The sequence below is a fragment of the Struthio camelus genome, chromosome 14, assembly GCF_040807025.1.
Source record: "Struthio camelus isolate bStrCam1 chromosome 14, bStrCam1.hap1, whole genome shotgun sequence".
Classification (NCBI taxonomy): domain Eukaryota; kingdom Metazoa; phylum Chordata; class Aves; order Struthioniformes; family Struthionidae; genus Struthio; species Struthio camelus.
The window spans coordinates 11,443,924-11,468,629 of record NC_090955.1 but is presented as its reverse complement, the minus strand read 5'-3'; the positions used below and the strand labels follow the sequence as shown (position 1 = coordinate 11,468,629).

General features: G+C 38.5%; 1 protein-coding gene and 1 long non-coding RNA gene across 47 annotated transcripts in view; one reads left to right on the top strand and one right to left on the bottom strand.

Annotated features, from left to right (window-relative positions):
* Nucleotides 1-2,735, bottom strand: part of LOC138060934 (uncharacterized) — a 54,916-nt gene extending 52,181 nt beyond the window's left edge. The window contains exon 1 of the long non-coding RNA XR_011134440.1: nt 2,678-2,735. This is a non-coding gene — a long non-coding RNA (uncharacterized lncRNA). The remainder of the gene's footprint in view (nt 1-2,677) is intronic.
* Nucleotides 2,736-9,060: 6,325 nt separating this feature from the next.
* FHIT (fragile histidine triad diadenosine triphosphatase) overlaps nt 9,061-24,706 on the top strand; it is a 620,374-nt gene continuing 604,728 nt past the window's right edge. For 8 of the 46 annotated variants that reach the window (XM_068906922.1, XM_068906919.1, XM_068906920.1 and 5 more), the window contains exon 1: nt 9,089-9,570. The gene's annotated coding sequence lies outside the window, so the exon portion shown is untranslated. Of the gene's footprint in view, nt 9,571-14,154; nt 14,199-24,706 lie in introns of all 46 variants that reach the window. The other 38 variants (XM_068906930.1, XM_068906924.1, XM_068906929.1 and 35 more) reach the window with 20 other exon arrangements.

The window sequence follows — 24,706 nt, the reverse complement described above, 5'->3', positions numbered from 1 at the left end:
TTAGGCAAACATACTGCATTGCATTTAAATGTTCCCATGTGGCCTAATGTTTGTGAGAATGGAATTTATCTGAATGTTTTTGTTGCCGTTCTGTTGGCAATCAGTCTAGGCTTTCTGTCTTGCCAACTAAGCGATCTTAATAGCTGTTTCTTGAGCAGCACCATTTTTCTCTGTTATTCTCTACTTCTTGTCATGTTAATTTTGCTTTACTTAGAAGCTTCTTGTGATTGCTGTGCAGTTTTGCTTTGCAGTCTACATTGTTTGCACAAAAAGTAAGAGAGCAAAAGCACAATTTACTAGACCTGTGAGTTTCTCTACCGAATCATTACCTTCTAGAAGGCGAGTGACTTCTTAGTGGATCCAGTTGGGAGGCTTACAAAAGACTGAACCTAAAACTCTCCCAACTTAGCCTCTCTCTTGAATTCAACAATGCAGCTTTTGATTCAGTTATACAGACTGGATTTTTAATATGGCTTTCAGTTGGCTCAGCTCACTTCTGGGAAATTGCTAGAGTGCAGATAGGAAGACAAAGCCAGTAGTACTGATGACGGCAAGAATAGACCTTTGAGTGGCAGCCCACAGCCAATTACTGTGTCATCCATAAAACCACAGACCTTTTGATTTGCCCTCTCTCCAACCAGCAGCAGAGACAACTTCTGCTGGTATCTCAGTTTGGAGTCCTATGCCTTCTCCACAGGAGTGGTATGGGTGGGATTAATGTGACAGATTATGCTGAGACCGTGACATTGAGTACCGCAAATTTTTGTTATGGGGTTTCAGTCCTCTTTGCAAAGGGACACACTTCTCATAGTGCCTTCCTGCTTGCAGACCGCATTCCCAGGTTAATCCCAGATGTAAAAACCATATGCTAATAAAGAAAATTGGTCAAGGTATTATGTTAATCAGGAAACACCTATTCAAAATCTCAAGGGTTTCTTATTGAAAGAAGTGTGAGATAGGACCTACTCATGTACTTTATTAGCTCTCACATTATACAAGAAAACATACTACCAAAATTAAATTAACATTAAAACTAACTGAAATCTCTACAATCAAATCCAAAAGCAAACTGAGATCAAAGCAACCAGTCAACAAATGACTTGGAGTTAAATCATCCAATTAATTAATGCTTAGAGAAATAATTCTTAGATACTCTGAAGAGGGTTTGAGAAAACTATTTGTTCAGTTATAGATGCCAACTAAAGAATTTATCAAGTGAATCATACCTATGATTTATACAGGTTAAGAAATGGCATCAAATTCAACTTTCCGAATGTCTGAATCATAATCCTAACGCCAGGTGGAAGGCTTTCTCTTGCAAAATTCAGCTTGTATTAAGTCTGTGTTTGTACTGTCTGTCCGTACTACGGAACTTGCATGGTGGATCCTAACTCTTTCCTCTCAGTAGTAATAGTGTAATACAGATTTCAGGGACAGCTTAGGCTTGGTTAATGGGAAGGGGAGGATTACTGCCCCCACTATCTGGTACAGATAGCATAATGTGCAACTGGGAAGAAGCTGTGCTACTCTGCAGACTCCCCTGTTCCCACCAGCAGCACCATATATGCTACTGTCCTTGGAATTGTTCAGAACAATCTTGGGAAACAGGAGTTTGATGATTCCCATTTACAGAAATTATAGTAATAATATCAGTTCCTTAAGACTTTAAAGGTCAGAACACACTGTAATAAAAATGATTATGAGATGGTATTTTAGTACTGTTTGAAACCCATTACTGGTTTTTTTAGCATCTTTCCTGAACTGACTTGAAAGGTGTTCACAGAGGTATATGCATATACAGCTTACTTTTGCACACAACCTACAGTCACTTTAAAACCCCTCCTCCTCCTCAAAAAATAAATCACCAAAGAAACCAAAGGAGAAAGAAATTCAAAAATTGTGGAAAATTCCTTATGTACTAAAACAGGGGCATAAAAAGGGAAACACGAAATATATAAGTTATCAGGGATATGGAAACTTCATCTTTCTCAGTTTTCTGTATTCTGGTCAAGAAAGAGTGGAACTTCATTTCAGTAGCCATATGGTTCTATTCTGCTGGCACAGCTCTTTTCACCAGTAGACTTTTTTGACAAGCACCAAGACTTGTCAAAGGCTGAGTTACATGTTTGTTGGTATTTTATCACACTGTTCTCACGGTAAACTTCCTTTAGGTGATCTATGGACTCAAAGGACAAGTTCTGTGTTGGATCAGTGGAACTTGATTGAAAAAATAAATTGATTTAAATCAACTTTACACAATTTAAAAAATAAAACTCTTTAAATGACATTGTGTCACTGATGTATGGAAATCCCATGAAAATAACTCACTGGAAGTGAGCCCATAGCAATAAGTAGTCCCGCAACATCAGTCCATCAGCCAATTTAAAATACATTTGAACAAACTTTGACTGGTTTTGTAACATACAGTGAAACACTTACAGCAGAAATTCACAGCATTTTTTCTATCTAAAGCAGAGCTATGAGTCAACTTATCTTCTGGAATCTTCAAGAAAGAAAGATACTTTGAAGCTTATCAATATGAAACCACTTCACACGTGAAATTTAAATTTTATCTAAGTTCTGTAAATCTATATAAGCCATATTCCTCACAGAAAGGTTGTTTGTGCAATGCCTACAGCTAGCTTGTAAAAGAATAGGAGATCGTGAAAATGCTTACCTACGCTTCAAGTGCAGTTAATATCCTGTAACTTTTCTGCATTTGTTTCTTCCTTCCTAGTAAAGCATAGAACTTTGTAAATAATATACTTTTTCAATTTTGAATGAAAACATTTTCTAAATACTTTTGACACGCCACGTCATACCATGTGCCAAAAGAAAAATAATTTTCCCTTGATTTTGCAACAACCACTCCACTTTGATGTATGCCCCTGATACCATCACAATATGAATATTCTTTGCATTAATATTCCCATCCGTTGTTTAACAACTTTTGAAGTTAACATATGTGCTGCATATGTACAAAAACATTTCATTTCTATATTTAATTACTGTAGAATGTGTTTTAGTTGCTGTGGTTCCTCACAAAATTGCCCAATAGATTTCAAAGGTGAAATGAGTTTTCTATAATACACATAAGAGCTTTCTTGCTTTCCTTTCTGTGATAAAGATCCAGCTCTTTTTATATTAAAATGCTCTTGGTTAAGGTTGTACTTTAGTTAAGCAGGCACCATGCACAATTTTCATTTATTTTCAAGCCTTGCAGAAAGAATTACAGTAAAACCCAAAACAAACTGAAAAATGTTATCACTGTTTTCAAAAAGTGGTAATGAACTATGATTGTAAGAGTAAGGCAAACACTGATGTCCTTATCTACAAACTTGCACTTTTTTTTTGACTTCTACATTGATATTCCATCTGTCAGCCTTTAGCAGTCTCTGAGAATATTCATCACCTGGTATCTCTGGAATAGCCCCACTGTCCTCTCAGGCAAGCAGCATTCGGAGAAACCGCTGTGCCCCAGTATATACAGCTCATATACCCATGATTTAGTTCATGTGATGTGTTGTTTCCCAGTAGCTTATAATTGCAACATAGGCTGAATTGTCTAGTTAATAAAGTCACATGCTGATATTAACAATCAATAGGATTTCCCTAAGTTAGTCCATGAGTAGTATTCTTTCTTTTTTCCATTTTTATATGATCCTTAGAATTACAAACCAGTTATCTCACTGAGATGTGCTTTCTTCCGAAAAAATAAAAGGCTGATTCGTGTCAGCTCTTCTTTATGCAAATCACTAATTTTGACAGTACCAAATTCATCCATTCCAGATCTTTTGAGGAAGGAGTGCATGACCATAAACTGTGAGAAAACAAAACGAATCTTTTGTGGATATAGGCCACATACAGGGCTAAATGGGTAACTGGGGTATTTGACAGAACAGGGCAGGTTTTTTTCCTGTTCGATTACCTCCTTTACATATAAATTGCGTAATAAACATACAGAAGGGGTAAAGAGAAGAGCCACCAATTTTACACAACCAGTATCTTGCTTCACTTATGTCCATGGGGGCAATTTTAACCGTGTCATCTGTTTATGTTTTCAAGCAAAAGGCATTGTCCAAAGTGACAAAATCTGGGGTTAGAAAGGTCCGAAGCAAGCTCAAGGCTGTACAAAATGAATTTCTAAGGAGAAAACTGTCTTCCCAAACCAGCTGCTTTAGTTACTGCAGGATCTGGGGAAAGTGCAAATTTTCCTGAAGCTCAATGCCTTTATAGATTCATTGGCTACATGTCCAGCATAGGAACTAAGCATAGTACATTTCAGTTTTCCACTTGAAGAAATATGCTCCCTAGGTTTTATCCTGCCTGTTTCTTATGTTTCTCAAACTCGACCTGGTTAGGACATTTAGGTAGAAATGTAGAATGGAATAAGATAAAGAAAGATGAAGAAAACCTGAGCCTGGATGTAGCCTGTTAAAACACCACTTTGTGTCCCTCATATAAACTGAGTATCTTCAGTTATCAGAAATACTTGTGAAAACGATTGTTTATTAGCAAACTTCACAGATCTTTAGGTTCAAACCATGAAATTGGCATATCCAAAAGAGAAGTTTCCTAGTACTAGGAGACAAAGATTGGCCTTTCCACAGTCAAAGTTCATTGCTAGCTATCTAAAGAAGTACCTACTCTGTTTAGCCTGCACTGATTAACTTCATTCTTGATGGAGACAGCTTCTGCTGCATGTGATGACAAACTAGACTCCCTGCTATGCTGCAAAGTGTTCTGACCATATTGGCTGGTTCCCTACTAGTCTCAATGGCCAGAGAGGATAAGAAAAAACAGATGAAAGGAAGACCCCTTATCAGTTAGGAAAATATTACCACTTCCCAATTTTTGCCTTTCTTTTTCACAAGTTATATGAGGGATTGTAATTTAGGGCTCATTTGGTGTTTTTAATATGCTTTTTTTTTTTTTTTGCTTTTTCTAAAATTTGAATTCAAGTTATCAAGCTGTGCTGATTTGAAAATTGGTGTTTATATTTTATGTATTATATTGTATGCTTTGACATATGTCTATGACCCTGCCTCAGTAAACTGGTTTCTTTTCCAAGATATGAGTGCTGTTTCAATTATCCTTTTGAAATGTTATTTGTGCCATGCTGCAATTATACCTTGCACATACTTGTTCGTTGTGTTCACTGTATTAAGCACACCCCGAAAGCTTATTCCTTGTGCTCAAAATGTAAATTGGACATAGCTAATTGCATCTACTGCTGGTGATCACGTTCAGTGAGTGCAGATTTCTGGAGGAGAATGTGCCTACGCTTCTCCTCATACTTAGATATAGCTGTGAGTCCTTCTTCAGATATGCTTTGTTTTTGGCAGGGTTAGATTCATTGCCAGCGTTTCCTATGGGAAACAAAAACATTTTGTACTCTACGTGTTGATATAAGCCCGGAAATGTTTTTCTGTGTTGGACATAGAATAGTTCTCATTACTCTTTTGTGCAAAGCCCATTTGCTGAAATCTTGACTGATGAAACTCTATCCTTAAAGTAAAAGCAGCATTACACCCTTATGCTGTTTGTAGACTCTTTCAGTCAAGAGAGATGTACAAGACGTAACTTAAAGAGAGGCTGCAGTTCTGTGGTCAGCAGATGCAGCTGCCTGAGGTAGTGAAGAGGAAAGTTCATAAAAGGATGTGGTGCTCTTATTGAAATACAGAGTCATTTGTGGATGCCTTGTGGGTGCAGTCACGGGAAATGCACAGGGGTGTAAACTCAGCAGACATCTGGTGATGACAAGCTACCAGAGAGGAATTAATGACTGGCTTCACAGAAGGGGCTGTTTTGGTTAGATGCAGTATCATTGTTACTCTGCCAAAAACATGAATACTGTTCCCGTTTTTGAGGAAAAAAGAAATGACTAATAGCGAGTTAGAAGAAACAGCCAATTGGCCTTAAAAGAAGAAGCTGTTGAGTTGACCACTGGATAATACATTGTGGCTTGAAGAAAGAATATTTAGTGAGCGCAAACCTGCTTCACAGTAATAAAGAAGTAGCCATGAAAGCAACGCTGTATTACCGCTTAGGGCCCAGACTCCTTAAAAGAGTCATAATCCAGCACAACATACTCACTGGATCCCATGTTAAAAAAAGCAATAAAAGACAGTTTTATGATCAAGTACTAAAGAAGAAAACAATAGAAACTTCTTATGAAAGTGCTACGATGCTTTGCTGCTTTTCTGTTGGTTATACGCTAAGCTTTCTTCTCACAGCCATTTGGGGATTGTGAATAATGTCACTACACATAGAAAGAATAAACAGAAAAACACTATAGATCTCAGAACCCAGTAGAAACAGGTCATGAGAAGAATCCGCTTGTTGTATGGAGGATGACAAAACTGTAAGACTTTGGTTTTATTTTCAAATTCTAGTTAAGCTACTGCTATCATTATTACTTCTTCAAAACAGTATTGTTCCTACTTCTTGCATATACAACAAATACTATGGCAAAATATAGAAGAAAGTTTGTTTGAAAATACATGTTACACAACATCATAGCTCTATGACTGGTGGTTTAAGATGAAAGCACTCTCACAGTGGAAACCACAGAAGTCACTGAAAAATAAACTACAATTCCCACGCAGCACATAGCCAGACAGACTCTCAAATATCACTTGGCAAGTGAAACAACTGTTATAAGCGCTTGGCTCACTGAAACGGTGAGATCGGCAAGGACAAGATACTACTGCTAAGGAATAGAAAGTTCTGTTTCTGTGTAAGTAGAAAGCACTAAGTATAAATGAAGAAAGTGCACTGTCCCATAAAACAAATAAACAGCAGTGGGCTAAAAGAACGTTTTCTTGGGATCTCCACTCCACTTCTCTTCACGAGATTTCATGCTCAGTTGAATGCTCGAAATAGATTATCCAGAAACACACTACAGTTTTGCTTCATGCGCTGCATTTGTTTTCTCCCTTAAGAACAGAATATTAAAGCTATTTTTGATAAACAAAGGCTTCCGCTGTGGCAGTAACCCACGTCTTCATCTGCTTTGTACAAATTTTAGCAGCTATAAGTCGTTATATAACACACAATCTCTGGTTAAAGACAGAGGTAGTAACATTAGAAATGAAGAATAATGACTAGAGCTATTCAAAAAGATTATGATTTACAGTTTGTTTTCAACATCGTTGAATAATATTCACGTTTTCCTTCCTTTGCTGGTTGTAAAACTTTCTGACATATTTAACAAGATTATTCGATGTGCTGCTTTACTGAAGTGTCAAATTTTTCAGCCTATACTTCAGTATAGTATTTGTTTTCACAATGCCAGAGGTGTACGCTTGGGACAGCAAAACATCTTCACAGATTTTCGCCTTTGTCACTTGTGAATGCTCAGTCCTCAAAAGAGGGAATATTTTTGGATACTTTTTTAAAAAACTAAGTAGAAAACAAGGGAGAACAGAGACAAAAGGATTAAAAAAAAACGTATTTTCATCGAGGTGTGATGAGAACATCTTCTCACCTCCTACCACTTGACTTCAATGGAGTTTCATCCGACGACGGTAGTGAAACTGTCCGATATAGAAGTAAAGCTTCTAATGCTTTACTTTCCATCCAGATTATGGACTGGGCCAAAACTTTGACGTTTACTTAGTTCTTGATTGACTGACCTGAGACGCTTTTAAAGAGATGCTTCACAAAGGACAGGTGGTCAGAAGCATCTAAAATCAGGGCATGTGAAAGCACATAAATTTAGCATCCGAAAGAGATGCGCTCAGAATCAGTCTGTCTGATACTGTTTGCCTTTAACGCTGATATAGTCCCCGTAATAGTTAAGGGCAGTAAAACATCATGAAGGGAAAAGTCCATCCCTTGCAAGGTGGGATGACTAGAAAAGCCAAATACCTTAAAGGCAGCAAGGTGATGGAAATTAAGTCATTGAAGTGAAGAGACAGACTTCACTGTTTTCATGTTTGTTGTTATGTCAAGTTAGGTTAATTTGGGGAAACGCACGAGCTACTACATGCCTGCTGTGCTATTAATTTATTTCATCACAATTGTTAAGACATCAGGAAAACTACCAAATTAGTGCAAGCTAATAAAATCAATACACAAGTATAATTTCATAAAAACACTCTGACTTAATGCTAGAGTTAAGGAAAGTACAAAATAATCTTCAGAGAGGTGATTGCTGGCATTAGGCAGGGGACTCATATGGAGGTACATATACTGAGGCATCATCCGTAGCAGCGGCATCAAAGGGGAATCTTGGCATCTCTGTTGGCACTAAGTAACATGACTCTGTTGGTATCATATTCATGGCTGGATGACAGCGATGCCACTATGAGTCTATGGGAGAAGCTACGGTACTTGGAATATTGGTCATTGTGCGTGGCAGCGTTCGTTAACACAGCAATAAGAACCCTGCAGTAATTCCCAGTAGTACTGGCTCCAGCTAATACATCAAACCTGTCTCCCATTCGTTATACTTATTTTCTTTAAAATATAAAATAAAGTTTAAAGTTTCACACTCGAGCCCAGCATATCTGATGGCCTAAAGCACTGGAATGACAGTAATGTTCAGCAACTCCATTCATCCGTTATGCATACATATAAAAGCAAAGCTTTCTCCTGTAAGGAAGGAAGCTTTCTCAGACACCAGACTGAAAATGAACTCTAGAACAAACTGAAGGCCCACTAGAGACCTTGCTTTCCACTCTAAGACCTTACCTGTGCTAAAAAACCCTAGTCCTACTGAACCAAAGCAATCTATTGAGCACACTTTCTTCCCTCTAGGCAAAGGGTGGGAAGACAAATATTTTATGCCAGCAGCTGATCACAGTGCTGGATGCAGTGCTCTGGAAGGTGCCTGCTGCGGGAGAGAGGAGCATTTTATGACTCTGATAGAGAGCTGAGGAGCATCAACACCACGTTGGTACCAAGGGAGACTACCGCTGAGGCAGAAGAGATGCACCTCACTATCACTACATAAAAACTATAAAAAACGGAAGTTGTACAGGATGAGAGAAACATTGACGATGGTGTTTTAAGATCTCCCCTTGCCTCTAGCACAGGGCCAAAAGCAGATACCTGAAGAGGAGCATAAGAACAGGACACAAACCACGACGCTGCTTTCCTCACTTCTAACAACACGACTTTCGGAGCCAAGGGTGGCACCTGCACAGTGTAGGAGGCTTTGGTTGCCACAGACTCACTTCGGGCACAGGTGGAAGCCGGGCCAGCTTTTAGCACCCACCGCAGGGCCCCGGGCGGCCTCCTCAGCTCACTGCTCGCAGGTTACACCCCGCCCCCCGAGGGCTGTAACCCGCTAACGGCCAGGAGAGGGGAAGGCGGGAGGCAGCAAACCTGCCGCGCGCGCTCAGGACTCAACGGTTACCTCCGGCGGCAGCCGTTAACGCCCCACCGTTAACGCCCCACAACCGGCGCGGAGTGCGCAGGCGCCCTGACCGCCCCCCCGCCGCCATTACTTAAGGGGAGAACCGCCCTCCTCCTAACCCGGCTTTCGGCTGTTGCAGGTGACGCCAGCGTGCTGCGTCCTGCCCTCTTCCGCCGGCGTAACGCATGCGTGGTGGGAGAGGGAGTGTAAGTCTCCATTTTGTGTTCCTTTACCCCCTCCTCCGCTCCTCCTCTTCCTCCTCCTCCTCCCGTCCTGCGCCGCTCTCCCCTGCGCCGGGGGGGGGGAAGGCGGCCGCCGCTAGCCAGAGCAGGGTGGGGAGCGCGGTGTCGCCCTCCGCGGCCGCGCTGGGCGCCTCATCTTGTTTCTGGGGGTGGCAGCTGCGCTGAGGCGGCCGCTACGCGCGCGCCTTCCCCCCCCCCCCCTTCCCTCAGCGGCTTTGGGGTGACCCGCTCCCCTGCGCCGCCCTGCGCTCAGGGCCGGGCTGGCTCCCTAGCTGTTCTTCCCCCAGTTACACACGCTGTGCAAAGACCTCGGGCTGGTTTCAGTGTGTGACTTGCTGGAAGGCTTGGCCGCCCGCCGGGCCGCGGCTGCGCGTTGGCGTAGCGTGCCAGTGCGCCGCGCTGCGCGGGTGGCGGCGGCGGGCGCGCTCGTTCCTGGGGTGAGACCGCGCCGGGGAGCGGTTTTCCCGCCTTGTCCGCACGCACTTGCCTTTGGCCTCCCAAAAATCCTCGGGAGAGTTGGGGAAACCCGCTTGCTGGACGAAAATTCAGGTGGTTAAAGCACAAACATGATCTTCCTCGCTTCCCCCTCCCCCAGCATCAGCAGTCATTGCCACAGCCTAGTTGTTAGAATTGCAAAGAATCCGGACGATTAATCACGTAGAAGTGTACGCATAGTGTAGTAACACTGAACTTTTTTTTTTTAAGCGTTTTGTACACTTTATCTAAGTAATCAGTCTGTTGCTTCTGTAACTACCATGTTCTAAAGAATTTCAGACTAACCTGGGTAGTCTGAGTGACAACTCAAAGTATATGTAATAAAGCTAGTTGTGGTATTTTTAAGGATAGCGTTTGAGGGAAAAATTTGTTGTCTGTTATTAACTCTTTCAGAAAATGAATCAAATCAAGATGGATGGAGGAATAGCTGACTCTTAAGTCACCTTCTTCTTGCTTCTATGGTAGAGTTAATTTAAGTGTGAGCCCTGACACGTTCAGATGAAAGTTGTGGTTGCTTCCTGGAGGAATAGGCATCGTAGGTTGAACTCAACGATTGTTTTTGTGGGCTTTAGTGTAATGAAAAGTCTTAAATGATAACATTCCTAAAAGAAGAAAATGCAGCGTTCACTTCAAAGAATAACAGCACACAATATGTCATATCTTTAGCCAGATTTAATTTCAAACACTGGATGTCAGTGATTCAAGTAAGACATTCCAGAACGTGTGCTAAGATTTTTTTGGCTGCTTATTTTTAAATTGAATCGTTGAAATGCCTGATGGAAAAACTGCTTTAGATACTTCACCTTTTTTTTCAGGGCAGGATGTCTGCTATCTCCAACAAATAGTAACTCCCTTGATTTCATAACCTGCTTTCGTATTCCCCTCAAATGCATTTTTAGATATTCTAAGTAGTTTTAAATCTTTGACAACAGAACACCGTTCCTATCTTTAAATGTTACATTCTGTGTGCTGAAAAAGAAATTCTGTGCACACATTGCTTTTTTTCATTTGAGCGTTGTGTAGAGTGCTCATAAAAGCTGAATTTAGTTCACTTGTCAGTTCTGCCACTTAACTGTGAAACCTTCAGTTCTTCTTTCAGCTTGTGTATTTTCTTTCTCCCCTTGTAAGATCACTTGGTACTGTTTAGGCAGGAATGCTGTTAGTCTCATTCAATGTGAGCTCTTATCTTTCAGAGTATAGGGCTTCTGATACAAGTTCTAATTAAATCTCTCAAAAACATGCTGTTGTAATAATGCTGTTTTAATTGATAGTGTAGTATTGAGAAAGCCTAAAAGAATTAAGACAGCAACATGTGTAAACTGTGCAGCCTACCTATTTTTTTATGTAGAAGTTTAAGTTGCAGTTGATTCCATTTTTAAGATGTTTGTGTTCAGCTTTTTTATAATTCTGTGTTACCTTGGTTATGATTTATGTCTCTAGCTCCCAATGCAATGAGAATGTGTTAATCTAAAGCTATGGTAAGAGTCTAACACTACTTTGACAGCCTTGGAAAAGTATGGTTGCAGGCTCTGTTGCCTTTATTAATAACCAAGTTAATATTTTTACATATTGGATGTTTTTATTATTTTAAAAGCTTCTATTTCCTCATATTTTAACTTTTTGCTGAACTTGAAAGTTCAGTTTAATGTTGAAATTTTTTGTGAAAGGCCATATAAGCGTTCTCACTTTTTTCTGAGGGGGGGAATTGGAGAATGTGGGGATGATGTTAACATTGACTTGGGTCTTCGACTCGTATAACTTGCTGATGAAAAGAGGATTATCCACTTGTCTTGCATATTATGGCTCTTGGTATGGTTTGTGCTTTATAGGATTTTCCTTTTTGTCATTACAACCTGTAATCCGCTCGTGTTCATCTTGTCATCTGTCACCCGAATCTTTCTGTGAACTTGCAGTGAGCAGAGTTGTTCAGTTTTGTAAGTGTCAAAGTGCTTTTTCTCCAGTATGTGGCTGCAACTTCATTTTTGCAACTTACATTTATTACACATAACTTTGTCTGTTTCTGCAAAAGCTCAGAATGTTGCCACTTTGCAACCTTATCAGTAGCTGACTTCTATATAGAATGTCACTGATGTATGTATAAACAGCTTTATAAAAGTCAGTGCTGTTTCTTGCACACTGGTCCAAATATTGATGCATTGAAGTCTGTAGGAAAACTGTTGCTGATTTCTACAGCCCCAATTCTGGTATTAGAATGACTGTGAAACGCACGTTGATCATTCCCAAGTCATTTGGTGCTATGTAGGCAATATTTGTATTTTTTGCATTGAGATTAAATATGCTTATTTGGAATTTATGTTGACTAGCATCAGCCTTATTTTCCTCCTCATTTTTAGCTTAATTGGCTTGTTTACCTTATTATGTTTATTTGCAGTTGTATTTAAAGTATCCTTATAGGGCTGCGTATTTATTGCTTTGTTAGTCCTGTAAGCTCCAGGAGAAGAGGGGCACTTTAAAGATGTCTTAGATTATGGTTGTACTTGTTGTCTTTCTCCACTGCACCGGTAATTTATCAAGTAAAGCTGTCAGATTTGTTTGCCATAATGCGTTCTTTGTGCATCCTTGTAACTTACAAGTTATAACTTACCTCCTTGTAATTTATGTTTTTGGAGTGCAAACATTACAATGAATACCTAATGCAATTGCTTTTATAAAACAGAATGGGGAGGAGGAAAGAGGCCTAACCAAGTCTGTGTTTGGCTTATATGATAAGATTGTCCCAAAAAATACAGGGTGATTTTTTGCATCTACTATAAATATGCAATGTCAGGATTTGAAGTCTTTAACTTCTGCATGTTTGTGGGTTTTTTTTGTAGTGTGTGTAATAGTACACACATGAAATAAGGATAACATTAGGATATGTAAGAAGCAGCTTTGATGTTCAGCATTTAGAAAGTTTTACTAGTAAAATGGTACTTGCTTTAATTGAGCTTGATTCTCATACTGTGTTGATTGGCTCTGTAAATTGGATCTAATCCTGTTTGTGACTAACACATCACTTCCTGGCTGATGCAGTCTTATCAGTGAGCATGCAATATAAGTTTGTTTATTTCAGTTAAAAGCCAGTAAATAACTTGGCTCTTGGAAGAGCTTCTACAGAGGCCCTTAATTAAGGGGAGAAAAAAAATAGTCTTCAATTTCAAGACAGTAGATAGGTTGATCATATTCCTATAAAGAACAGATAGAAGAGTTCTTCTTTAAAAAAAGAAGACTTCTCTACAGGTTCTTGGATTATGAGAAGGAGTACAGTTCTATACGAGGGATGCTAAGTGGAAGTTAGTGGAATGTAATGCTTCAAGGAATTGCATCAGATGGGATTGGGGGGGGGGGGGTAGGTTGCCTTCAGGGAGAAGCTGATATACCAAGTAGAAGACCTGGTAACAAGGTAGAAGAGAAGAACGTGTTTGAATGCATTGGACTTCTGCTACTGGCAATAAAAAAAATTGCTAAAAGCTGAAATAGTTAACTGAAGTCCTGTAGGTAGGCAGCACAGTATATTCCAAGTCTGGTTTTTATTTTACTTGTTTGCCCTGCATTCTGGTAAAGTACAGAAGATAAAAGTTGCAAACTTCTTAAACGTTTTCATGAACATTCAATTTTATTTTGATCTTTATTCCTGTTAGGGTACTCTGTTCCACTGAAAGTAGGTATCAGTGTGCTGAACTTCAAGGAATGGGGTAGTGATCAGCTGACCCTTTCTACACTTTAATAGAACAGTTATTGATACTTTGTTATGTATTGTCTATACTTGGGCACTGAAATTGCTTTGATCAATGAGTGGAGTGTTCAGGAATAATCCTTGATTTTTAGTCTAGTTAGACTTCAGCTTGGTGTTGAAAAGGAGCTTGATCAGTGTAGCAGTTGTTCAAATACAGGAAAACTGGCGTTCTGGAGGTGAATCTTGCAGTGCTCAGAGTTTTTAAATTGTAGACTGCATGCTGCTGATGCTTCTAAGGAAATGCTTTGTTGGCCGTACTCCTCTTTACTGCAGTACTTAAGAATATTTTTGTCTCACCTTTTGTTTCTCTGGTGTAGGGTGGTGTCACTGGCCAGGCAGAGGTGGAAAAAAGATGTTCACAGTGAGTAGACAAAGCAGCTGACACAACTTTTTGGGCTTAATTTTCCTTTGAAACTTTATCCATAGTAGTCAGCTGCTTACATTGGATCTTTCCGCTTCAGTGCAGCCCCTACTTTTCCAGATCTTAGAAGCTGCTTCGGCTTGCTTCTGCTGATCCTTTTGTTTCAGGTTACCCTAGTGCTTTTGGAGTAGAAGGCAGGCAAGATGTATTGTTACACTGTATATTTGAAACATATTCTACTTGTGGATGTGTATGATGAAGACTAAGTAGTACAGAATTGGTATTTTTAAAATACTTGAAATTAAAGCTAGGAAATAAGGTCACGCTGACTCCAATAAAGAAAAAAAACTTGAGAGTTTTAATAGCTGAATAAATGGTGGTGCATTCCTATTGGCCCTGGTGCTGCTCTGCTAGCAGAACCTCTTTCATCCCTAGTTTATAGCTTATACTCCCTTCTATGTACACAGTAGAGAAATTGTCATAAAGATTCAGAATGCTGTTTTGTGAAGTGAAAACTTCTAGGAATCACTTATAAAACTTAAAATAATCATCAGTGCAAGTCCTTAGTGTAGTTGAACGCTGTTATTTGCTGAAAACTAAATAGATGTTATGGTCAGCAACTCCTTGATAATTTTCCTTCTGTCACTTTAGGGAAGGAACTGGAAAGGTCAGGCAAATTTTAACAGTCAACCTTAGATGGATATAATGGCATAATCAGGCAGATCACGTCTCGCAAGGTAGTGATTTAAAGAGTTCAAGATGGGTCATTGATAGCTAACGCTGCCTCTTTTTAAAAAAAAAAAAAAAAAAAAAAAGCAGATATGCTTTATTGTGCATCTCTTTTAGGGATCAAGGATTACGTTTGTATCATCCAGAAACAAGAGTATCCCTGGGTGGTACAGAGGTTCGGGTAATTCCAAATGCCATAAAAATCTAATCTCGGCACCTTCAGAAACAATCCCTAATTACTAAACATTTAAAATTGCAATATAAGTTTGAAAAATGATACAATGCTTCTAAAGCCTACTCTTTTTGGAAGTGGCACAGCTACTGTAATAAGTAATAAGTAGAATAGGGTGGAAAAAGCTATTTTTAACTACATGAGCAAAACTAGAAAAAATGTCCTAGTTGTTACAGGTGAATAAACTTTTTGATTTTTAATCTGTATTCATGTTTTTTCTCCCATCAGTTTTCACTGAGATACTTAACATTCCTTGTATAGCTTATCAGACTTTTAATGTAATGCAGCAATCTCACTAACTACTTTTATCAGCTTCATGTTAATAGGTAGCCTCAAAGTACAGGCTTCCTATATTGGCCTGCACTGCTGCCTGTTACTTTATCAAAATATTGCTGTGACTTAGTTCACTAATAGTCCAAAGAATTTATAGTAATTCTTCTGAAGATCAGTATTTTTAGTATTAGCCTTTGTACAGATTTGATGAGGTCTGAAGTAGCTAGAAGCCTTCAGTATTTGATAGGTATTGGCCTTGGAAAGTGCTCCGTTTTTTTAGGAAGTAACTGTACACTGTCTTGTTGGAATAGTTTACATATGTCAAATTTAATTAGTTTTCAAAATTATTTCTGAAATGTTGGAGGGTAAGGTTTTAAATTGGCATAGTGCTAACATTTGGCAGTAAGTATGTGTATTATTTGTCCTGTTCCTTTCAATGGTATTATGCAAATACTGCAAATGAAGTTCCTTCTAAACTATTTTGCTGGATTTGTGTGTAAATGTTGGTTGAAAACTAAGGTAATGAAGGCATGTTGGGAAGTGCTAGGTAACACACAAGGCTCAAATTGGGATTTAGCTAGTATTAAGACTGGAAGTCAGTGTTTGGTTACTGAGAACAGTATAATGATTCTGAGAAGTGATACTATATAAATTGTTCCAGTAGTCTTTCTGGGCATGGAAAGTACTTTCAAATGCCACCTTTTTTTATGGTCACTAAATTGAAGTGGGGCTGGATTTCCTGTTGTAGTTTCCTTCTGTTGGTGTTTTTCTTTTTTGATGCTGTATGTGATTCTTACCAACTTCTTGGTAATCTATTTTGGAAAGAAGTCATTAATTTTATATACTTTACTCATGATCTCTGGTATCCAATGAATCAAAACAACTGGCTTCATTACATACTTATTTCAAATACAGGAGCAGAGCAAGCAAGCTGACAGTCTTTAGATCGCAGTGTGAAAGGACTTTGAAATTACGCTCGCAAAGAAGCGTATATTTCCCTTTTTCTTGTGCTGGGACATCTCCTAATGATTTCAGGCTTTGAGTCTTTCTAGTGCATGTTTTATTATTCAATATTTAAAGAATTGTATGGTTGTGATGAATACTGTTTCAGAACAGGAGAATTTTTTTCATTGCAGAGAAGTTTTCAGGCCAAATTTGATTTCTAAACGTTCAATTTTAGAAGGAAAAAGGGAGAGGGAGGAAACTTGCTAAATATAAGGTTTATAAATATCTTCAGTCATTTTTGTTTAGGCAGGTGTATTGCTGAGGAAAATGTGTACTCTTGTTGGATACATGAGGGGCATGTATTTATGGAGAAAGCAAAATACAGGCAAGCACATCTCAAATCAGTGAAGAGCTAATATTCTTTATAATATTACAGTGGAATATTCTGTGACCCTGGACTACAGCCTCCATTGCCATGCAAGCTTTCATAGAAGATTTATTTAAGTTATCATGAAATTACAATTTTGTGAGAAGCTGATGGCCAAACTGTTGCTTTTCTTGTCATGACACGTAAATGATGGTTTGGTTATCATAACAGACTTATGTGAAAATAGCCATTTGCCTATTAAATCTCCTATTACTTCCATATGACTTCTGCTTTTTACTTTGCTCAGTGTGGCTGGGAAACTCATTGCGGGTTGTCCTGCTTAGTACTGAATTGGAAGAATATTTTTAGCAATTGTGCTGTAGTAATTAAACTGTTCATTGTGGGATGCAAAGTAGTTACCGGTCTGTAACTTTTAATGAAAATGGATTACTCTTTTCAGCTAGTGTGTAAGTGGATGCTGAATTAAAACAGGAAACACTTAATAATGGCTGGATGTTCAAGCAGCATAGTAAGGAATCCGATTGTAGTTTTTCTTTTGAACTTGTAACCAAAGTTGATGTATTTTAAACAAAACTGTTCATTTTAGTATGGATATTTTTATAGGAGTAGTGCAATGGAAAGGATTTTTTAGGCAAACAAATTTTTAGTGGGTTTATGTGCCTAAAGATGTAGACAGTTTTAAAATTTTAAAATATCCAGAAAGAAAGAAGGTCTATTCCATGTTTCAGTTTGACAACCATTTTTTTTCCTTTTTCTAGTCTAACATTAGTTTTTCTGAGATACTGTGTCTGTATGCATAACATGCATGTTCAGAAACATCCTTTTTTACATTGAAAACATGAGTATGAAGACAACATTGAAAAGCAGATAAAAAGAAGACAGAAGCACCATATATCATTCAGTGAATGTTCTGCTTATTCTAAGACCCAAATCTTAACAATACTAAGGTTCTTGTGTATTAAGACTGATGCAAATACTAGCAACGTTTTCATGCAATGTTATCGTAAGAAACCACCTATTGTAAACCTGTTAACTCACAAATATTTATTCTAGTGTGCTACTTCAGGTGACAGATACTTTGGGGCAAACAGATAACAAACAATATATCCTTTGCATGTAAGCATCAGAGCCAAAATTGCATGCGTCTTCAGGAAAACTTTTATCATACAAGTGACAAAGAATAAGTTCTTATGCTTTTGCCAGATACTTTGCTGCTTTTGGACTATCCTCTAGAAGAATATAGGCCATACAGACAACTGAAGCCACAGGTACCTTGTCAGCTGTACTGCTGTGGACTGAGCACATGTATAAACCATTGTGAAAAATGTTCAGAGACAGAGGTGGGGAAGATGGCTCGCTGGGAGGAGCGAACTACATCTGTACTTATAAGACTAATTTCTTGCTATGACGATGTCAGAAATGAAGTTTGAGTCTGGCTACGTGGGTCTGTCTAGAAACACTCTGGTAATCATGTAACTGAGAAGTGATTAAAAAGCTTCTGTTAACTGATAGCGTAAGCCTTCCTGCTTTTTAAGGGCAGAGACAGACTGCTGAGATTCAGCCACTACTAAAGGTAAGACTGCTACAGAAGCTTTCATTCCTCAGTTTTTTTTATTTTTTATTCCATAACCAGTTCAAGGAATTCCAGGTCAAGCACTGCAATCTCAGCTGCTGGCTTCTTTTCCCCTGTGTAACAAGTGTGTTATCCTGATACAGCTGTTTCTGGGAGTGTGTAGTTGAATCGGAGCAGTGAATGGATCCGAGTAAATTGACTATACAAAAAAGGGGTTTTTTTAACCTTGATAAACCTGAAAAGTTGTTGTTCCAATTCACTGCACAGCCTACAGACACTCTCACACTCGAGATTTCACAGGAACTGGAGAGAGAAGGGGGAGTTGCCTTAGATGGAAAAATTGCTAGCCTTCTGACCAGGGAAACTGTGCTTGGAAACATGAGGTAACAGAGTGCTTATCCTCTGAACCACCTCGGCTTTACACTGCAATGGTACAGACAAAATGTGCTATGCTGCATAGGTATTGGTGCAACTGAGGTGATAAGGAATAACTTCTAGGTGATGTCTTAGCTGTAATCATACCTCTACAAATGCTTCTGTCAATTCAGTAGGCCTGTTTGAACCAGTTTAACTGCGATTCAAAGTGGACAGTTAATGTTGTTTCCTATTGGAAAGAAAGAAATATATGGGATTGTCCATTTTGATTCCTAAGGATGTTAGAAAAAGTCTTGAAAACTAATTGAAGAAGAGAAAAACAATTTTAACTACTAACCAGGTCAAGACTGGGTTTCTTCAGTCTGACCTTTCTTACGGATATTGGAAAAATGAGTCTAAAGGGGAAGAGAACTACTGTTGACTGAACTGGACTTTCACTGAAAGTCTAGCTCAACCAAGTATTACAGCTCTTTTCTGAAATTGTCTCGTACATCTTCATAGAAGCCTTCTTGTTCCTTTAATGATGTGAGCGACTGAACGATTTTTCTCCTAGAATCCGGTAAACATAGCTTAGAGCTTTTGTAAGTGGAAACTGTAGTAATTAGTGGTACCTGTAGGTTTGTAATACAGGACTGCCTTCTCCTGCCCAAACAAAACAAAGCAGGAGTTTATTTTCAAGAGTGGTAACTTTGATATCATGTTAATAAATTGCAGTATAATAATATACAGCCATACGTTATTTAAATACCTTATTTACAATTTTATCAGCTTATAGTAATGTTAAATTGCTTTCAGGGTCAGGAAATTGGGCCTTACTCAAGTTTGAGTTTCTCTAACGTTCATTTCCATGTGCTAGGTCTCGTATGCCCTTGTTTGCAAGGTCAGAAGGCTTTATTTTGCCAGAGTCTCTTTAAGTGTCTGTACACAGTGATCAGCTCCCTTCTCAACCTTCCTGATAAGCTGAATAAATTAAACTCCCTTATTAGGAATAGATAAGGATATCAGATAGCTGTGGTACAAGACAAGTTCTAGGATACAACTCAAGGTGGGCATAAAGGAGAGAAAAAGACCAAAGCAGTTTTGCTACTTTGGTAGCATCAAAATGAGGTTGGTTGGTCTACAGTGAAGTCGAATGATGAGTCGGTGATGGCGAAATGGTGGATTGTTGTGGAGGTCTTGTTCTGGAGGACTGCACAGTCCATGATATGTATTAGCTTTCAGCAACACTCAGCTGATTTACAAACCATGTTTTGTTGCTTTTTGCCTTGGAGCTTATGTCAAATGCTAGGATATTTGCTCTTAATGGTCTGAGGGTGGATAAGGTGACCAAATTCTATCTTTAGAAACAGGCTTGGCTCCTGTGGCTGCTGGTGGAAATTGCTCGATAGCAGTGGTTCTACAAGGAAACGTCCAGTGTATAAAATTCAGTTGAGACATTCGTCGTTACAAATTTGTGCTGCTAAAAGTACTTATTTTGTGCTTTCTTTCAGGCTATTCTAAGATCTAAGTGCTTTCTTAAACTGAATCTTTGCTTTGTTAAATCCTAAGAAGTTAAGCTTTAAAACCAAGTAGTCTAGAAGTCTTGGGTAAATATTAAATTAATGAGGACCTTTGTTTTGGTCTCTTTTTCTTCTCAAAAGAATCAAAGTGACAACCAAATATTTTACAAGTGCCTTTGGTTAGTTGTGGTTTACTATCCTGCTGTGTGTTCCAGCTTGGCTGGAACCCCAGCATCACTGTGGAAGGTCTAAGCTGATGGAATTTGCACGTTCTGAGTCTAAATAGTTTTCAGCTTTCTGTCAACTGGTTCCATTTCATCAAGCATCAATAATACAACTGTACTTGTGGGAAACTCATTTGGGGCTTGCATAATACGCAGTGCTGCTTTGGTTATATTTCAGAGTGCTATAAGCAATAATCAACTCTGGTAGTAGACAAGTTGGTGCTTTATAATTCTTTCCATAACATTTATCTTTCAAACAGGAAGGTATTGTCAGCTAGCTTCAACTAAGGCTGGTTCATGTTTACTTCTGAATTCATGTTCTTCTGCTTTTTGTTTTTTCTCCCTAGCTCTGGAAGTCTAAGATAATCAACGTAGCCTGTGGGGCTGCTGTATACTAAGTGATCATGGAGGGAACTATTGGCCACTGTTATTAAAAGCAAGTTTTTGTGTGTGAAACTTAATTTTATCTTGTAGGCATGAATGACTTATTCTGAGGTATCAGGTCTTCAATTAAACTGGCAGAAATTGTGGCCAGTGTAGCTGGCAGAAAGGGCTTCTCTCTCTGGAGCCCTATTTGTATAGCTTTAGCCGAACACTGAAGGAATGGAATTTCAGGGGAACCTCTCCTGAACCTGAGACTCTTAGGGCTCTTGGCTACATCCAAAAATTAAGGATTTCTTTTTATTTTGGTTAAGTGCCTTTTCTTAAGTAGTTTTGTCATCTCTACGTTGCTAGGTGGAAACTGAGACAGATTAACACTGTGCAAATCTGAATAAAATTACCTGTGCTGTTTCAAAGGTCAGGTGCACTCAGTGAATTTACTTTCAAATTATTTTGTTTATTCTGTGTACATATGCATCTTGTGCCTCCTCTCCTGACCTTTATAGAGCTCATTGTGAAATTTAAAGAAGTTAGGTTTTTACTTCTGGAAACCCTTGTTATTTTCCTTTGAACTAATGAAAATTGTTTTCCTTGGTTGCCTGTTTTATTTTCTGTCAGTTTTATTTCCCTCGTGAAGTTCACCTGTAACTGAGGTCCATTTCAAACTGAAATAGTAATGCACTTGGTTTTTAGAAATATATATGATAGTGAAGTAAGTATGATGAAATAAAGTGCTGCTGAACAACTTCAACTTCAGTTTTATTGGCTTTTTGGCTCGTTTCATTCATGTGACAGGCTAATGTTTTCCTAGCTAAAATAATTTAAAGAATAGTTGCTATTTAACTGACTCTTGTGACAAGTGGTTTGATAAAATAGGGAGGTGAAATCCTTTAGAATTCGTAGCAGTCCTGCTTATTAACATTCAGTAAGAGTAATAATACAACCACAGAAGGATTCATGTGCGAGTCAGTGAAGCATAACTAATTGCAGTTTTCAGTCACAGAACCAAGAACAGTCAGTAAGAAAGTGGGCCTCTATTAAATACATATTTCTATATATTTAGAGGAGCAAGAAATGGCATCTATGAAGTGCTCAGTTTTGTCCTAAAAACAGTGCCTCTGTAAGTCCCCTTAAAATTCATTGATGTGTTAGCTTTAGAATGGTAGAAATATCTACCTTTTGACTTCCGTAATGATAACTCCAAGGAAAGAAGACTTTCAAAACAATTTTTTTTTGCTTAAACTTTGGAAAAAGTACTCACGTTTACATTCACTTGGAAAGTCTTAAGCTATTGAACCAAATTGGATATTTCTCTGTCAAAATCATTGACGCATCTTTTTCTGACTTTGGGAGATGAAATTCGGATAAGGCAGAACATACGTTAACTGAATCAGCATAATGCGAAAAACTTAGCCAAACGCTGTTTTTGTGCACATATTGGTTGGACATGTCTTGCTGCTATGTGAAAAATCCAGATAATTATCTGGAGTTCCATTTTATTGGTAAGAGAATATAGATCCCGTCTAGTGAGCTGCAGCTCTTTCAGCGATAAAGATGTCTGTCTTACTAAAGCGCTCATCTTCTTTGCCAAAGATGAATTTGGGATATACTTGATCCACAGTAACTTCAGCTAGTGTAGATGTAACCAAGCTACTTTGGATTGTAGTAGCAGCAGCAGATCCCTGACAGTACAGATGCTCATGTAGTTTTCTTTCTTTTTAATAAACTATAATAAACAGGGTATTTGGTCAGGTACTGCTGTGGCTTCTGTACCACTGGTACCTGAGTTAACTCTAATTTCATATGGCAGTCATGTCACTGCTAGGTAGACATCCTTCTGAAGACTGACATGGAGGAGGGGTGAGGCCTAGGCTATTAGTGCTTTTGCTTGTGGGAGACTTGCCAAGGTGCTGCTCCTGCTTTGATGCTCTTATTTTTCTTGCCTGCTTTTTCCTAATTCGTATAATTCATAAGCTTCCCTCCAATGATTGCTGTTAGTAGCATGCATTTTTTTCTCTTTACCTATATGTCCTCAGAGATATGTAAGCTTTTCCTCAGTATTGGTGTTTGAATTCTAGCCCATTAAATAGCTCCAGTGCTTGTACCTGTTTTGCTGTATCCTTTCCAGTGCAGCACCTGAAGCAGTAGTCGTGGTGATGGGAAGTGATGTTATGGGTCTTCTGATTTAGCTGTTAACCCTAACAATATTGTTTAATAAAACCAAAATAAAAAAGAAACTCTTAAGGTATGTAAAGTACAACTTGGAATCCAACACAGATAAAACATACAGAACTATCTCACATATTTGATTACTTAGGACGCTCCTAGTTGCGTGAAGCCTTATCTTGTTTTTTGTTTTTTTGGTTTCAGAAGAAAATCATCTTCTAGTATTGGGACATTAGCTCTCTTCGTGTTGCGTTAATTGTGATGTGTTAAAATCTCTAGGCCTTTAAAAATAAGTCACATTATTCCAACTCATCTATATGACGCATCTATAATGGTACATCTACAAGCTGTGCAGTTTATCAAAACCAAAGACTGAGTATCAGTGTGTAAATTGAGGTCTAAAATTAACACTGGTTCAGGTAAGAGGGAGAAGGACAGAAAAGAAAAGGTAGAGTGAGAAAATACTTTCTTTGGAAGATTAATAGTACTTACCTTAGAGGAGAATATGTAAGGCCTAATGCTGCAAATAATCAGATTTAGAAATGGGCGGTTATCCACAATATCTGTTTTACAAATAATACTTTGGATAATTCTTAAAGCTTCTAAAATTGGTTACTTATTTTCTTCTCTTTCCCAGGACTATAACATGCAACTGAACTCAGTAACTTCTGTAGTTTTACAGATAATCAAAGTGAGGATCTCTGAGCTTTCTGAAATACATAAAAAAAAAAAAAAAAAAAAAACTCTTTAAGCGTTTTGGCTTGTTGATGGATTCCCATGCTACAAGGTAATAATGTGTATCCTGTGAGACATCTGAGAAGCCCTAGAATAGGGGATACTTAGTGCTTTGAACTTCTTTATTGTTTAAGACTTGAGACTAGAGAGACTTGGTGTATGAAAGCTTGGTACATGAGTATATGAGTCGGGGTTCTGATGTCTGTACGTGTGTTAACGTTGTGCACTCTAGTTCCATACTTTCTCATTTTTCCCCCTTTTGGGTTATTTTCATTAGGAAGCTTAGAGTAGAGATTTCTTTTGTGGTATGAGGATAAATTCCTAGATACAATGCTGTAATGGATGATTTCAAATTGGTATAGCTTTATGTCAGAACAAAATGAGTTTGTGATATTCGAGATCTTAAAGCTTCAAGTAGGAAATAGCGGTGAAAGCCTAGAAAATAAGAACAATAATAGACACAGTAATCACTGGTGTTCTTATTAAAGAATAAATCCAGGTCCCAGTGAAGCAAATGCAAATGTGTGCTATTGACTTGATTAGCATTGGGGGTTTTCCCAGGTCACTTACCTGCTTTAATCAAAATGATGGTATTTCTGCAAGAGATCTTTCCCAGTTGCTCAGAAAAATGGCTGACTTCATAGATGCTGCTTCTGAAGTAGCAATATTTCTGAGAGTTTTTGCATATTTTAATTATTTTTGCATACATATCAGGACCATTTTGCTCAAGTTGCTTCTAGTGTAAATCAGCATTTTGATTGGGAAGTAATTGGCACAGCTCTTAACAGGGTAGCGGTAGGTGTAATAAGCGGTGGATGCTTGACATGAGAATGTTTACTTGCGTGTTACAATGATTGTTTCAGTCTATAAACTTGCATCTGTACCACTGGGCACGTCTAATTTATCCAGTGTATGTTCTGCAGGTCTGTTATGCCGCATGCTGTGCGACCGCTACAGATGCGCTTTCACCTTCTGGTGGTTATGTACT